This window comes from Taudactylus pleione, unplaced genomic scaffold, assembly GCF_031769625.1.
Source record: "Taudactylus pleione unplaced genomic scaffold, aTauple2 ptg001041l, whole genome shotgun sequence".
NCBI lineage: Eukaryota > Metazoa > Chordata > Amphibia > Anura > Myobatrachidae > Taudactylus > Taudactylus pleione.
Genome location: NW_028285442.1, coordinates 832,195 through 848,268, shown reverse-complemented (window position 1 = coordinate 848,268; position 16,074 = coordinate 832,195). Strand labels below are relative to the sequence as shown.

At 46.3% G+C, this 16,074-nt stretch overlaps 1 long non-coding RNA gene across 1 annotated transcript in view; it reads right to left on the bottom strand.

Annotated features, from left to right (window-relative positions):
• LOC148454008 (uncharacterized) overlaps positions 1-14,352 on the bottom strand; it is a 70,153-nt gene extending 55,801 nt beyond the window's left edge. The window contains exon 1 of the long non-coding RNA XR_015874850.1: positions 14,321-14,352. This is a non-coding gene — a long non-coding RNA (uncharacterized LOC148454008). The remainder of the gene's footprint in view (positions 1-14,320) is intronic.
• Positions 14,353-16,074: the final 1,722 nt, after the last annotated feature.

The following is a 16,074-nucleotide window of genomic DNA, read 5'->3' as shown; positions in this document are numbered from 1 at the left end:
TGAGCTTCTGGAAAAGTCAGAGGCTGAACGGGGCTAGGAGGCAGAGGGCCTGATTCAGAGCCGGACGCTATTTGCGGACGGTCGTTCTGAAAAAGGGGCCGGATATTTAAATTAAGCGCTCGCTCTTTGCGGTCTGTTGACGCCTCTATGTCTGAATGAGCGAACAAAACATGCACGCGCTATTTTGAAAAACACGCCCCCTGGCTGCTCGCATCATACGTCATCTCCGCTATTAGATTAATCGAGTACATCGAACGGCGTATGAACTGCTCGCTATTCTTGTGGTAGCATTTTCCTACCGCAATCATGCGAGCAGTTCAGACTAAAAGACAACCAAGTGACGTGGTCAATGATGCTTCTTTGTTAATTATGCACACCCTTAAAACGCCCGTTTTGACCTTTTGGCACGCCTGCGTTCGGATCTCCACTCCCCGTTTTCAAGCACCTTCCCCTGTTACCACCCACATACGCCTCCTCCTGTCACTCAAATTAGCAGGCATTTGCTATTTTGCGAGCACACGATTTCTGACCGCACTGACTGGTTCGCGCATGCGTATTACAACCCATACGCTTGATCAGATGTGCGAACATCGCTCTGAGCGAACGAGCGGCAGCTTACGAGCGGCTCTGAATCAGGCCCAGAGGCCCTGATTCAGAGCCGGACGCTCTGACAGAGCGCTCGCTCTGAATCAGGGCCATCCCTCTTACTTTTTGGAGCGGCCTCCTGGCCACTCGCATAGCTGTGGGTGACCACCCACAGCTATAGAGAGTGGCCAAAATGACGGTCGCGATGGTTAAGACCATTGCGACCATCAGGTTTGCGACGAGACCCTTGTGGTAGGGTCTCATCTGCCGCAAGCCCTGGAGTGCATTTGGCTCTTTCAGCCAAAAGCACTCCCACTGACATCACTAGTGATGTCAGTGGGGCCGGCCCCAGACGGTAAGCGTTCCCATGGGAACGCCTCCGTCTGGGCAGCCACGCCCCCGGCACGCCCACCAAAGGGGGTGTGCTGTCAATCACCATCGACAGCACGCCCCCTTTGGTGCGAGACCCATAACGATGGCTTGGCCGTCGTTATTCGGGTCTCCCGCATGCGCACGTCGGAGCCGCCTCCGTCATGCACACTTGGCTAACATCAACCCGCTTGCGAGCGCTCAGTCTGAATCAGGCCCAGAGAGTGGTAAGAGAAAGCCATGACACTCCTGCACACAGGCATTCCTCAAATAGTTCTCTTCCCTGCAGACAGGGAAAGTCTATTCAAGCCCTCAAGGCTATGTGTGCAGAGTAGATAAGACACTGTTGCACCCATCATGCAGAATCCACTGGCATCTATCCTCATTAGGAAGCCTACTATAAACAGTTATCCCCACCAATTCCATTTATCACTGACATAAAACAGGCTGATTAATTACAGACATCCAAGGGAAAGAGTAGTGACCTAGGAGTTGCAAGACATTAACCCCCTCAGGCACGGTAGCTCACTGAATGCAAGTGTGTAGTCCAGAATCTAAAAAAAAAAAAAAGAAAACAAACAAACTCCTGTCAAGGTTTTAGACTTAAGGTGGGTATCCACTAATAGATATACAAACGAGAGCACGATTACGACATTCCAGTCGTGCTCTGGTTTGTATAGTGATGTGCCTAGACTGAGCGTTCACTCGTTCCGTCCAGGCACATCCCTCCATCCCCGCACAGGATTAACCTGATGAGATTGTTAGGTTGACCAGCATGTACGGGCGATGTCGGAAGCAACCAGCAGACACGCGCATCGCTGGTTGCCCGATGCATGTGCGATTTACAAGCGATTGCATGATAACGACGTTATCGTGCAATCGCTTGTTAAAATCGCCTAATGTATACCCTCTTTACCCACATATATTCAGGACAAGAACATGCGCAAATAGTGAATTTAACACTGAGTGACAGTATTAATTATAAGGGAGCAAGATGCCCTAATACGGAGTCTTTTCACTAAAATTAAACTCCTGCATTATAGTATTGAGCGAGTTGAGAACAGTTACAATAACCCCAGTGCAGGATACATTGATGCGAGCAACAAGACCTACAATCAGCTAGCTACAAATGAAACATTTGGATGGTTGCCAGTTAGATACAGTACTTCATAGAGAACAGTCTCCAGATTTCCTAGTGCAGTTGAATACAAAATATCCCAGCAGACTGGCGGCATATTTCAGAATGTATCTCGGAGGGGATTACTATAATAAAACTCACCGTTTGGCATTGAGTGTTGTTCATCTCTTTGTAATGTATTGTTTATAATCTGTAATGTATTGTTTATAACTTGTAAATACCAACAGTTTTAGGGCTGTGTACCGTTTCACATTAAAACTTTTAAGAATGATACCAAATACTATAGGTCTTCTGTCAACTCTATACCAAAATGATATTAATCATTAAGTTAGGACTATTACACCTGCGTTTGCCTGTTCACACCCACAATACGGCACTTCCTTTCAATCACTTTTCTCTTGGTCTGCACATGCAGAACTCATCGCAATAGCTAGCTCGCACACTGCAATGTATACACATGTGCAGAGCTAAACCATCGGCCGAGTGCATGCATTCTCTCCTTGCTGAATCAGGCCTTCAGTCCACCTACAGCTGAGCCTCCATGCACAGTGCACTGCCACTACTGTGCAAAGAATGCTGGGAGGCACATTATTGCCCCTACCAGTAGGCAGATGTGTGCAGGCAGTGCTGTATACAGGGGTTAGACAGCAGAGCTGCTGGGAGGAGGCGTAACTACATTGCCCTCAGTAGTGGGGGCAGTGGCGATGAATGCAGGGGAAGACGCCCAGGTGCAGGGATGCTGGGAGGCGGCGTGATGTCATCAGCCCTTCCAGCAGGCTGCCATAACACCCAGTAGTGGGGGCAGGGGTGCTGGATGCAGGGGAACCAGCCGAGCGCGGGGATGCCGGGAGGCGGTGTTACATCATTGCACCTCCAAGCAGGCTGGTAGAACACTGTAGAGGGTCTGGCAGCTTTGATGCAGACCAGAGATGGCCGAGTGCAGAGCTGCTGGGAGGTGTGACGTGACAGTCGCTCACAGCAGCCAGGATAATCACACGTCTCTGTAATGTGAGGTGAGACTTGATTCAGGGAAGGCTAATCTGTTGCCAGGCCTAAATGGGGGTGACATTCCGTTTTCAGTCACTGACGTATGTAGTGGATGTTATAATGGTATGGGGAGCCTGTAAAGTGGCATAATCTGAACTGGGCACTGTAATGTCTTATATGAACTGGGGCACTATGGTATGGCATAATCTAAACTGGAGGGCACTGTAATGTGGCATAATATGAACAGGGAACACTAATGTGTTATACTATGAGCTGGAGACACTGATGTGGCATAATATGAACGGGGGCACTGAGGTGTGACATATTATAAATTGGGGGCACTGAAATGTTGCACTCTATGAAGTGTGGGCACTACAGTGGCATAATATGAAATGGAAGCACACCAATGTGGCATAAGATGATGTGGGCCACTACAATAATATGAACTGGAGGCACTACACTTTGGCATTATGAACTGAGGGCCTGATTCAGAGCCGGACGCTCTGACAAGAGCGCTCGCTCTGAATCAGGGCCCTCCTACCTAAAATTGGAGCGGCCTCCTGGATGGTCGCGATGGTCAAGACCATCGCGACCATCGGGCTTGCGACGAGACCCTGCTGTAGGGTCTCGCTGCCGCAAGCCCAGGAGTGCTTTTGGCTCCATCAGTGGGGCCCATGGGAACGCCTCCGATTGGGCAGCCACGCCCCCGGCACGCGCACCAAAGGGGATGTGCTGTCACTCACCATCGACAGCACGCACCCTTTGGTGCGAGACCCATAACGACGGCTTGGCCTTCGTTATTCGGGTCTCGCGCATGCGCACGACGGAGTCGCCTTTGTCGTGCGCATGCGCACTTAGCCAACATCGACTCGCTTGCGAGCGCTCAGCGCTCGCGAGCGGGTCTGAATTAGGCCCTGAGGACACTTCAATGTGACATAATAGCTCCACCGGCTAACAGTCATTCACACACACTAACATATAAATGTTAGCTTAACAATACACAGTACTTGTCTGTTTATCAAGGCCGACAAGATCATAAGAGGCACCCGCTCTGCCCTTCTGAGAGCACAGTGGGTGTGCTAGGAGGTAGGAGAAGCATTGCCAGTCCCCTGCACCATACTATGGTGCAAAGCTCCACCCATTTTGGATCATGGGTGTGTGAAGTGGGGCAGGTGGGAGTTATGCTATTCTGCCTAGGGATGGCCATCGGTGGGTAACCATCATTGGTTCCATCGATGGTAATCATTGATAGTATAAAACCATTCAAAAGGAAACCATTGATGGTTTCAACTACCGATGGTCCCCTCTGCTGTATGACATACTGGGCTGCCAACCAATCAGAGGGGCGAGGTTTCATGGGTGTTTCGGGAGGCGCAGGGCCAGATTAAGCTTTGGGGTGCCGAGGCACAAGAGATCGGGGCCTTCAGGGGTGGACTGGGCCGGGGGGCAGGGTGCCACCAGCCCCCCGGGCCGGTACAATTTCAGTGTTCTAGGGCCGCCAGTCTGCGGCAGGCAGAATATGCTTCTGCTCCCCGGCCGCTGCCCAGCTAGAGAGAGATCCGACTGAAGTGCAGGGACTAAAAGAAAATGGCTGCCCCCATAAGAGACTACAAAAAGATGGCCGCCTTCGACCAATGGGGAGCCAGGTCTCCCTTCCCAGAAACCCAAGAGGCTGGAGAATGGGAAAAGGGGGCGTGGCTTATTGAGTGGTTAGAGGAGCTGAAAAACTACATTTTATGGCACCCATGGAAGTCCTGTCTTTTTCACTCATACCAGGTAAGGGGAAGGTGGGGTGTGTAATATATATATATATATATATATATATATATATATATACATACACATACATTAGATAGATAGATAGATATAACTTACCACACAACTGTTTAATTTTTTTCTGTTTAATATTTGTGACCAAAAAATGTGTTACTTACATTAGTTCCACGGTATCACTATTTTTGGACTGGTAACTGCTGTGCATACAGCATAATACTAAAGTTGCATACACACACAACAAATTTTGTTACCAATGATTTTATGAACAATTTTCTGTCAGATTATCTGTCAGATTTTTTTAAAGTGTAATGAACGATTTTTTTGAACTACAAACGATTTCTGCATATTCCCTTAATGAATATTGTTCAGTTGACAAGTCTGACTGAACTACAAACGTGAACGCGCATGAACTTAATAGTTCATAGTTTGACTCAGAAAGTGAACGATTTTTTCAAAAGATTATCGTTAAACGATAACGATAATTGTTCAAAAAATCGTTGTGTGTGTATGCAGCTTTACAGAAAAAAAACTAGAGGTCTATGTACTAAGCCTTGGAGAGAGAGAGAGAAAGTGGATGGAGAAAACATACAAACCAATCAGCTCCTAACTGTCACTTTACAGGCTGTGTTTGAAAAATGACAGGAACTGATTAGTTGGTACTTTATCTGGATCCACTTTATCTCTCTCCAAGGCTTAGTACATAGACCCCTATGTACTATGGGCCTGATTCAGAGGTGGACGCTATTGCAATTCGCACGTAGACTGAGGGATTATTTGCCATTGAGCATGCAATCGCTGGGCGAGCTCGCAGACAACGGAGGCCCATTGCAGATTGGGTGACAGGAAATGACCATTTGAGGGTGATGACGGGGTGGTGGTTAAGGGAACGCAGGTGTGTCTGGGCGTTTGAACGCTGTTACGTGGGCGTGCATAAATTAGCCACTGCTAGTTCATACACAGCCCTGCATGGCAGAAGAGCTCCCTAGGCTGCGGCAGGTCAGACCTGCCGCAAGGGTAAAATGGCCGCCGTTGTCCTTCGATGTTACCGATATTTATGCGTGCATGCGATCGCGCACGCAAGTAGGAACGCATCAGTGGGCGTCTTTATGTTCGGGTGATCTTTTCTAACATTAGCATATTTTCACAGCTGCGAGCGTAGGGAAGCACGGCTGCGTACGCATTAGCGTTCACCTCTGAATCAGGCCGCATGTCTCCAGCAGCCCAATCCACGCAAGCACACGTACGTACAGCTTTCCCCTATGACTGCGAGACACCAGAGCACATGAATTTACCTGAAGGATATGGAGCAGGCTGAAAGCTTTGGGCCAGAATCCGGCAGGACAGGCATTATTAGATGCTACACACAAGCTGCTGGTCATTTTGTAATTGTCAGTGAGAGGCGAGGTCGGACCGGCGGCTAGACACAGGCAGACGCTAGTGGCCATAGCTGAATAACACCTCACCATTAATAGGCCCCTATATCTACTGTGACCACAGTCCAAGTCATTCTTTTTTTTTTTAAATCGTCCCAACGCAATAAACAGCCTTAAATGGACCAAACCACACCCCCAACATTGTCACGCCCATTTTTAAAATTGCATTTCCTGGGCCACTTGCTTGTGTTTGCCCCCCAGGCTGAAAGTTGCCAGCCAGCCCCTGGGGGCCTTCCCCTCTTATCAGCATGATCCACTAGGCTGTGCATGTTGTGGATGCCTTTTCCCGCTGCGCTCCCATGAGGCAGCAGCTCAGATCCTATCAGCACTCCTGCAGGGCCATTGAGAGCCGATAAGAGCCTGGGAACTGGAGGCAATGTGGGTCACTGTCCCCGCTAAGCTGCAGCATGATTGACATGCAGTCCCTTGGGGATGGGGTGGTTATGGCCAGCGTTCTTGAAAAGGTTTTCAAGGTGTGCCAAGGCCAGTGGCTGTGTTTTCCAATGCAGATTCACTGGCCCCAGCGTCGTGAAAACACTGATACCCGAGTATCTTGAGGGTCACTTAGATGGGCACAGCGGATCACGGGAAGCCGGCAATGGAGCTCTCTTTACACAAGACACCTCCTGTGGCATTAGTATATTTACCCACACTGAATCAGGCCCTATGCCCACACTTCAGACAAGATTAGGTGCCAGGCATGGCTAAACACTGCCAGTCAGCTATGGAGCTGCTCTATACTTTACCCTATTGTATGGAATTCCCACTCCTTGGGGGCTCTGAGCCAAGTCCTAGGTAGCATGCAAAGAAAGCAGACCCTGGTGTTCCTACTATGCATGTCAAAATAAGCCCACAGGACCAATGAGCTGCTGCACACAGGAAAATGTATTTCTGTCTTTAGGAGCATAGCAATCAGCCGCTGAAGTACCACCCACTAGAACCCCCGCCAGACCGTAACCGCAAACATCCCCTGGCCACCTGTCCAGGCTGGATATCATACAAATGGCGGCATAGTGGAAGGTTTTATAAGCCCTCCCTGCGCCTCACTGTTTCAACATCTCCCATGCCTCGATGACCGATAGGAGTGGTGCACAGGTAGGTGCTTAGCTGCAGCTGGGTCACGGCGACCATTTAAAATGAAGGGTGATGATTATCAATCCTCACCCTTCATCAGCGCCACGGGCTGGGAACCATCGTTCTGTTTGTCTCTCCTTTGTAGCGCTGCCACAGGCAGTCAGTTAGTGTTTCTGTGTTGAACCAGGAGTGACCATAGCACACTCACTCCTCCATTGTGTCATACAATATTATGAAGACATTAAGAAAGCCAGGAGGAGGTAGTGATGTGCCTTTTAATCAGGCATTCTTCTGATGAGGAGCCTGTCTGGAACCAGAGCTCCCTAAATACCAATGGCATGTGAGGCAAGTGAATAAACAGAGACCACTTGTACCTAGCTATAGTATGCACACCATGTTTTAATTTGATCTAATGCTATACATAAACTACCTCTTAAGTCTCCAAAATATTAAATAATGATTCCATTAATTGAGCACTGATAGATAGTTAGATATATCTATCTATATACATACATATATCTTACAGTACTGTGCAAAAGTTTTAGGCAGGCGTGGGAAACATGCTGCAAAGTAAGAATGGTTTCAAGAATAGAAATGTTCATAGTTTAGTTTTAGCAATTAACAAAATGCAATGTGAATGAACAGAAGAGAAATCCAAATCAATTCAATATTTGGTGTGACCACCCTTTAGATTCAAAACAGCATCAATTCTTCTAGGTACACTTGCACAGTTTTTGAAGGAACTCAGCAGTTAGGTTGTTCCAAACATCTTTGAGAACTAACCACAGATCTTCTGTGAATGTAGGCTTGTTTAAATCCTTCTGTCTCTTCATGTAATCCCAGACAGACTTGATATTGAGGTAAGGGCTCTGTGGGGGACAAATCACTTCCAGGACTCCTTGTTCTTCTTTACACTTAAGATAGTTCTTAATGACTTTGGGCAAAATTTACTAAGTGGCGGTTTGCCGGTGGTTTCTGTTCTATTCTAAACCCCGGCGGTTTGGTGGCAGGTTCTATTCTGTTCTAAACCCCGGGGGTTTGGTGGCGGTTTTGCAGCAGTTTCTAAGTGACAGCCCTGTTCTATTCTAAAATGTGTTTTGATGGCAGTTTTGCAGCGGTTTTGGCCTTAGTAAATCTGCAGATGGCAAAACTGCTGCCAAACCACAGTCAAAACACATTTTAGAATAGGGCTGTCATTTAGAAACTGCTGCAAAACCACCAACAAACCCCTGGCGTTTAGAACAGAATTGAACCCGCCACCAAACCGCCGCTTAGTAAATTTTGCCCATTGGCTGTTTGAGGTCATAGTCTTGCTGCAGAATAAGTTTGGACCAATCAGACGCCTCCCTGATGGTATTGCATGATGGATAAGTACCTGCCTGTATTTCTCAAAAATAAGGATACCATTAATCCTGACCAAATCCCCAACTCCATTTGCTGAAATACAGCCCCAAACTTGCAAGGAACCTCCTGCATGATTCACTGTTCCAGGCTGATCTACTGTGAAACTAATGAAGCTTAAGCTTCTGGGGACCTGAAGCAAATTTTTTTTAGTGAGTGAATTTTTCAACAAAATCAATTGAGTTTTTTTAAGTGTGTGTTATTAAAATAAGGTTATTTTAGTGATAGAATCATAAACCAAAAAGGTTGAAGTACTTAAATATTGACCTTAGAATATGCTCTATAGTAGTGCATGTAGGGGGGGTTCTGAGTACCCATAACCACCCCCCCTGATCAGTACTGTCTGGCATACACTCTACAGCTCCAGTCAGAGGATGACTCTTATGAGCTGTCCGGGCGCAGAATAGAGAGCTGCTGTCAGTGCTCCAATCTCCATTTTTGCTGTCCCATCTGCCAGAAGTCAGCCCTGCAGTGCTGACCACAAACTAAAAGCTGAGCTAACTGAGGGATGGCATGCAATTCAGAGGCGGGAGCACGGAGTGTGGAGGAGAGACCAGACTCAGGGGGATTCCAGAGATCCCGCTCAAGATTAATAGCTGGGATCCTACAGAGGTAGCAAGTAAGTTTTGGTTTTGTATATGATCTATCTACAGTCTCTCTCTGGGAGGTTTCTACATCGATCTACAGTGTATCGGGGGGGGGGGATCTACATCTATACAGTCTCTCACTCTTGGGAGTTTCTACATCTATCTATTTATCTACAGTCAGTCACTCTTGGGGGGGTTCTACATATATCTATCTCAAGTCTCACCCTCTGGGGTTTTCTTACGTCAGTCTACAGTCTCACTCTCCGGAGGGTTTCTACATCTATATATCTACAGTCTCACTCTGGGGGCTTGTTGCTATGTTGAATATTTTTATTAGAGGATTTGGGGTAGTGATTTGGGTTAGTGTTTCCCTGTTACGTGCAGTTAAATGTTGTGTGTAAAACAAGGGGAAATGTCCATTGTATAAAATTAAATCACATGTATTTCTGTATGTACCATTAGACTAGGTTGTCTATCCATCTGTCTATCTACAGTCTCACTCTGGGGGGTTTCTACATCTATTTACCTACAGTCTCTCACTCTCTGGGGGCTTGTTGCCATGTTGAATATTTTTATTAGAGGATTTGGGTAAGTGTTTCACAGTTAAGTGCAGTTAAATGTTATGTGTAAAACAAGGGGAAATGTTCGTTGTATGTATAAAATTAAATTATCACATGTATTTCTGTATGTACCATTAAACTAAGTTACCATGCATTTTATTAAAATGTTCAAAGGAACAAGAGGGATAATTAGCACATAAGATAGCAGTGTGCATAACATACAGACTGACAGTAGGGCTGGCCATACAGATGAGGGGAATTAATATAGAGCTGAAAGGTTCTGGTACAATGACAGAAAAAGGCTGATTGAGGGCAGAGGTGTAGATGTACTTCCCAATAGTCCTGATCAGGTCTGCCAAGAGATTGTCCAGATTCTGTGCACAGGGTAAGTGGCCATGCCCATCAAGGGGCCTCTGCTGGTGGAGGAATGCTCTAAAAGGGGCATGGCTGCTCCATCTTAGGGCATGCTTACACCTCTACAAAGACCCAACTACTTTGTACCCGTTTCCCTTCCTCTGTACCACTGATGCCGATTTTAACAGGTTTACATCCTCCAAAGGCAGGGTGGGTTATCAGAAAGTGGGAGTGGCTCAATTTTGAGAGGTATGTACTGTTGTGGCTCCTGTATTTGTAAAATAAAAAGAATCATGTGACCTGAGCTTTGTACATGGCATAAAATCAACCCCGTTATTTATATATTTGTTAGTAATTTGGACAAGTCGTAGTCTATCCCTCCAGACACTCATGGCTTAATTCTGAGATGTTACATGGGTTTAAGTGGATTATCCTTTAATACCAGATAAATAGTTGCTCAAGGCAGGGCTGTAGAGAGCCTAGCTGGGCCAGGGAAATGCCAATGGGGCATGACCCAATCAGGGCCGGTGCAAGGTTTCCTGACACCTTAGGCAGGACTTCAGCCTACACTCCCCCCTTATGAAGCACTGATGTGACCCTTTGGTTGCCAGTCCGACTATTCCCCTCAGGGTAGCGTCTAGATTCCCTTCACTGAGAGGACCCATCACTCAGGGAGCTCTGCACAGGAGCACTCTAGAATCAACTATGAAAATGTCATGGCCTCACATTATCCCACTGTCCAGCAGCCAGCAACTACACTTGCCTATAGAAGAGTCTGGCTGCCGGCATCTGGCTGGTCCTCTGTCCCTGCCTGCTGCTCCTCACCTTCTTCTCCGGCTCCTCTACACAGTTTACAGTCTGACAAACTGCAAGTGCTGAAGCACGACACATGACAACAGCACACCACCGCGTAGCCTTACACAAGAGGCTAGGGGGCGGGTAACAATTACAGCAGCATGCAGCACTAACACAGACAGACAGCCACAGGGTAAAGTAATGGAGACAAGTGTGCCGCACTGTCATTGCACACTGGTTCAGTCACTGACACTTGCTTCATGCCTTGCTGTGGTACCTGGACTTCAAAAGGACTCATTTTTGGGCTTATTTTGGTGGTGTGCTGATGAATGGCCTAATTGGATGCCTTGAACATATATTTTCTCACACACCATTCCCATATGGTATGTCTTTTCCATCCTGCATTTTAAATTATATATGACTATTGGATGATTCCAATATTTCTTCATGATATGACACCAGGAATATTGGATTAATTTCCATTTTTTGCACTTTGACCCTTTCTTATTTATTTACATGAAATGATGCATTGTGACACTATTTCATTTGTGGATTTTAATATAATAAAATTGTTTACATCTTTCCAGTCATCAGCGCAATTGTATCCATTCTATTTTTTATTTCAGTCACTGACACTGACTGAGTGGTGGCTGACGCTGGCCTTACCAGCACCACGCCGCCACTTAGACTACAACCATGACTCATTAGTACACACATTCATTGGCGGTATGAGGCGCCCTCAAGTGGTCAACGCCCCTAGGCAGCTGCCTAAAGCTACATAATGGTGGTGCCAGCCCTGGGCCTAATGCAAGGACGCGTGGCCATGCCTAGTGCAAAAGAAAAACAAAAAAAAACAACTATCTGTGGTGTCGCTTGCGTGTGCCACAGTAGGGCGCCATTTCACCTCTCAGCCAGGGGCAGATCCAGGGGGGGCCTGATCAGTGAGATTGCTAGCCCCCCCCCCCCATATCTAGTGCAAGCAAAGACAGCTGCTTTGCTCAATAGCAGCAGCAGTCTTCCTGCATTCACTGCAGACCAGCATATAGCAGTGTGTTTGGTACTGCTGCTGTTGACAGGAATGGGGAGGGCTAGCCAAAGACCTGGGCCCCTCCAGCAAACCAGGGCCCGGGTAATCATACCCTCCCTCTTGGCCCAAGTTGTTTGGTGCCATCTGCGGACTTGAGGGAGATTTTCTAGCCACCCCACCTTTAATAAGCAGGCACACAATCCAATGCGGATTATCTAGGGTCAGTACTACCAATTCCACACCACTGTTGGAACTGCACCAAGTTTGAAACAGGGAGCCAAGCCACCAGTCTCCTCTTCTGCCTTCTATTTTCAGCTAGGCTAACTTGGCGTTGCTACTCCTATCACATGGGTCCAGTATCATGCCCATGTGGATATCAAAGCCTCTGTACTTTGCTTTCTTTATGCAGGGGGATATACATATACCTATACCCCTTTTCCACCTAAATTCCGGGTCTGACCCGGAGTTGGAACAAAGTTCCTATCCGGATCCGACCCGGAATTTTGCCGGCGCTGACTCGGGATATTCCCGAGTCAGCGCCGCTCACACCGCAGTCGGGTCTGCATAGACCCGGCTTTTGCGGAGTGAAAGTGGATGCTTGGAGATTAGTCATCTCCAAGCACCACTGAAGCCGGACCAATCGGCCGGCTAGCAGCGCACTCCAGGTCATCGTGACCCGGAGTGCGCTGTTCCCATAGCAGGGTTTCACGGGCTACGCCCGTGTTAAACCCTGCTAGTTACCTGGGTTGGATTGCCGGGTCACTCGACCCGGCGATCCAACCCTCTGCCCTTTTACACCAGTAAGCTGCCCGGGTTAACCCTTCAAAAACCCAGGTATTAGCACCGGTGTAAAAGGGGTACTAGTGACAAGGTCACTGGCATCATAGTGGAAGGCAGATATATTTGCCCTAGATTCCTAACCTATTTGTTTTGAAACCTATAGCTGCATACACACACGATTTTTTGAACGATCGTTTAACGATAATAGTTTGAAAAAATCATTCACTTTGAGTCAAACGATGAATGATTATCGTTCATGCGCATTCACGTTTGTAGTTTAGTCAGACCTGTCAACTGAACGATTTTCATTAAGGAAATATGCAAAAATCGTTTGTAGTTCATAAAAATCATTCATTACACTTTAAAAAATCTGACAGATAATCTAACAGAAAATTGTTGGTAACAAAATCGTTGTGTGTGCATGCAGCTTTAGGAAGATTTTTGTCAGAAGCTTTTTGGACTATTAGCTTAACAGGAGGCTAATTAGAGCCTTCAGCTATATGGCTGGGTTTTAAGGCTCATAGTAAAAGGAGGAAATTCTGCACAGAAAAGTTAGGTATATGAGAAAAGCCAAAGAAACATTTAATGGGTGAATGACCCCAGTGGCGTAAGTTCATCCCAGACGCCTGGAGAAAAGTTATAATTTGGTGCCCCCCGTCACAGCCATTGACACTGTAATGTAGCATTTTACATGCACATACACCTGCCAGGGAGTAGTGAGAGTTGTGAGTGAGGAGGGCACCGGATGAGGAGCAGCGACACTAATGAGCAGGGACAGGCTATAGATAGACGGAGGTGGCAGCTGATGGTCTGACATGGACCTTTCCACTAGTGTATGGTGGCTTATCAGGTGTCGGGAAGAGGTGCCATGTATTGGGCGACCGTGACGGTACACTCCAGGTACATAGCTAAAGCCTTAAGTGGGGTGAATATATTGTGGGCAATGGAGGAGGTGCCCCATCAGTGCTGGTGCCCGGCGCCTCCACTGTCTCCCATAGTTCTGCCCCTGAATGACCTTACTATAAATGAATTGTGGTGGTGCACCCCAGGAGTAAGAAATATTCAAATACATTCACTTTGTAATTACCCTGTGCAGCAGGATATTAAAGAAGACTCCTTTGCGGGGGCACTCTTAGATTAAAATATTGAGACTTAACTTTTATTAATATATTACAAAGCCACTCACAAAAAAACATAAGTATAATTAAAGGAATGTAATTCCAAGTGAGCGAAAAAAAAGTCTATTCCCATAAAAATTTATGGGTGTAGTTCAAAGTCCAGTAGCTCCTTTACCATGAAAAATCACACGACATTTACGACATAGCAGCATGTCTCCAACAGGCTACAGTGCTGTGACAGCATGGAGAGAAGGAATGTACCTGACCACTGACTAGATGTCAGCAGTGAATGAGTGATGAGGTTAGAGCTTTCTGACACCAGTGGTACACACTCACATCTTTTGCCTGTCAGCTTTCTTAGCAGGGAGGCAGGTCAGTGTCCTTGATTGTCTGGCCTTAAATAGGCTGCAGTATGTGAAACACCCCTTCCATCATATGGGGGAGTGTCTAACATGTGTTCATGTTTAGTGATCGCTGTCCAATTAAAGTTACCTAATTTGCATAGATTTGCTGAGTGGATACATTCCTCCTAATTCATTCAGGAGTGTGATTAAATGATTTACAGCTGATAGCCGTTTTACACTCAAAGTTGCCCTCATTCCTCTAGAACAGTGATTCCCAACCTCGGTCCTCAAGGCACACTAACAGTCCTGGTTTTAGTGATATCATGCTTTGGTAAAATCAAAATAACTAAGGTACTAATTAAGTCACCTGTGCTCAGCTATGGCTATCCTTAAAACCTGGACTGTTGGTGTGCCTTGAGGACCGTGGTTGGGAACCCCTGCTCTAGAATACCTCTTTTCCACCAAAAACCCAGGTCCGACCTGGGTTTTTGGACATGGTTCCAACCCTGGTCAGACCCAGGTCAGACCCATTTACACTGCACCTTTGATCTGGGTTACTCCCAGGTCAGCCCTGTTCACACTGAATTCAGGTCTGCCCTGCTAAACCTGTGAGGTCATAAAAAGTGGGAGGCGACTGCTCCACAACCACCAATCCGCTCATTTTAGGCATGATCCAGGTCAGATAACCCGGGTTGCACCGTTTACACTGCACCATTACCTGGGTCCATCCTGTGTCCAACCCTGGTAGCTACCTGGGTTGGATTGCAGGGTCACTTGACCCAGGTTATTTTTCAGGGACCCTTTTACACTGAGCTGCGACCCGGGTAGACCCAGCAAAAACCCAGGTTTTTGCTCTGGTGTAAAAGGGGTAGAAGAAACACACACAGAGGAGGGGAGGAGAAGCCAAATTATTTGGACAGTGTATCCTCCCTTTCTGCATGTAAAATGTCAGAGTTAATGTCATGGGCTAAACATTCAAGTGTTCATTATTATATCTTAGTCAGCATCAGATAGGTTTCAAGATATTTCAAGAGGACACTTATTATTTCTGGTAAAAAACAAATTAAATTCTTTTGATACATCATTATCTTATGGTTCTTATAATTGGACATTTTACTTAAATGTGAATCACAACAAATTAGAACAAATTAGATCCTGACCAATTATTCAAATAGGATAAAAACAGAGGTAAGAGATTACAAAAGAAGGAAATTTACTATGCACTGTGGTATTTATATCCCTCAGCTGAATAAATTAGTAATAATTACTATTCCTTGGGAGAAATTTATTAATTAAACATCACAATTCCACAAGTTTGCTATGCATTACATAGTACTGTCACACATAAGCCTGTCTATTGTGTCCGCTTGCTATGCAATGGTGAGGCAGGTCCTCCTGCAAGCTTATTGTATAGCAACCATCAAATAATGATATTGCGTCCGTTTGCTGTCGTATTGCTGTGCAATAATACAGCAGGTCATCCCGTATACTATAGCGGCAGAGCAAAGCCCCTGCTGTGTTTAATTAAATTGGGGCAGTATGAAAATATATAGATATATTCAAATGTGTCGCTAGCTAGCGCAATGTGTTACAGTCAGACATCTAGGGATCCATCTACACGCTATGTATGTTGGTATAATGAGGTTGGATCTGCTAAATAAATATTCCTATTTTACCATAATAACTCATCAGCCTATTTATATATCATATTCTTAAGGCTGTCAGGCTGATCATTATGGAGACACA